This window comes from Salmo salar, unplaced genomic scaffold (assembly GCF_905237065.1).
Source record: "Salmo salar unplaced genomic scaffold, Ssal_v3.1, whole genome shotgun sequence".
NCBI lineage: Eukaryota > Metazoa > Chordata > Actinopteri > Salmoniformes > Salmonidae > Salmo > Salmo salar.
Window position 1 is genome coordinate 1348 of NW_025548136.1, and position 1531 is coordinate 2878.

At 42.9% G+C, this 1531-nt stretch overlaps 1 long non-coding RNA gene across 1 annotated transcript; it reads right to left on the reverse strand.

The window, feature by feature from the left end:
* Positions 1 to 296: 296 nt before the first annotated feature.
* LOC123732696 (uncharacterized) lies at positions 297 to 941 on the reverse strand. Its single transcript, XR_006763353.1, has 2 exons — positions 857 to 941; positions 297 to 630 (listed from the first exon to the last, which is right to left on the reverse strand). It is a non-coding gene; the product is annotated as an uncharacterized lncRNA (long non-coding RNA).
* Positions 942 to 1531: the final 590 nt, after the last annotated feature.

Consider the following 1531-nt stretch of genomic DNA (forward strand, 5'->3'; position numbering starts at 1 on the left):
GTCAGTCTTGTGTGATTCCTCTCTTGGACAGACTACAACATACAGTAAGAATATCATGCTGAAACCCTCATAGCCAAGTGTGTGTGTGTGTGTATGTGTTCAGAACTCTGGTGGTATTGAAACATGATCTGACTAGGTAGTGTCCACTCCAGTACATGTGTAGTGTAGGATGTGTGTCTGTGTACTCCAGTACATGTGTAGTGTAGGATGTGTGTCTGTGTACTCCAGTACATGTGTAGTGTAGGATGTGTGTTGATGCCTAAAGAGACTCTGTGTTTAACACACTTCAACCAGAAGACTGTAGAAGCTTCTGTTTTATTGAAGAACAACCGTTTCTCCATTGAACACAATGTTGTGGTCAAGGTAGTTGTTTTATGACTGACTGAAAGAGGGAGACTTTCAGAATATTTCTTGGTTGGTCAAATGTTGGTTGGCTGAATGTTGGGTCTAGTTGGTTGGTCATTGTCTTGATGGCTGAATGTCAGGTTTGTTGAACATAGATCCTTGTTGATAGGCTGTTAGTTCTCATTAGGTTGTATTTTGGTGGTTTTTGGTAGACTGGTTCCTAGGAGGAGGAAGAGGAAGAGGAGGCTGAGCTGTGACAGTTTGACATCAGTCTCCTGTTACCTGCTGAGAGAGAGAGAGAGAGAGATGTATGAGATATTTGCTGTACATAGCATCCTAAGACACACACTGTTCCCTATTTAGTGTACTACTTTTGACCAAGTCTCTGGCCAAAGTAGTGTACAATGTAGGGAATAGGCTGCCATTTGGGACGCACAGCAGCTAAAGTAACAGTTAGTGTAGTAGGGTTTCTCATCACAACAGTTACAGTACATCACCAAGCAGTATCTACCTCTGGTACCAAACATCTTCATGTAACAGTTAGTGCAGTAGGGTTTCTCATCATGCTGAAACACAAAGCACAGAAAACATCTTAGTTCATGAGACAGACAGACAGACAGACAGACAGACAGACAGACAGACAGACAGACAGACAGACAGACAGACAGACAGACAGACAGACAGACAGACAGACAGACAGACAGACAGACAGACAGACAGACAGACAGACAGACAGACAGACAGACAGACAGACAGACAGACAGACAGACAGACAGACAGACAGACAGACAGACAGACAGACTTCCAGTTTTTTCTCCTTAGGGACTGGATCCACACCCAGTCTCCTGGTTGGATTGAGTGAATCACCTTCTCCTGTAATTCACCTGTTGGACACAAAATCTTGGACATACGGGTTTGGTTAACAAACAGTCTTCTCATGTGTTCTGCTAGTATTTCTTCAACTTCTATGTCTACCTGTTCTGGTATCTCCAACTCTGTCATTCTATAGGCTCTACCTGATTAGCTAAACTGTCATCCATCATTTAAAGAGATGGCTCCTAGTAAACCAACTCTAGGGATAATATCTTGACTTAATCATGTCCACCAAGTAAGTTGGGAACGCTTCTACCCATTTGCTATACTTATCTGTTACTGTTAAACACCCCTTCTTCGCCTCAATTCGGAA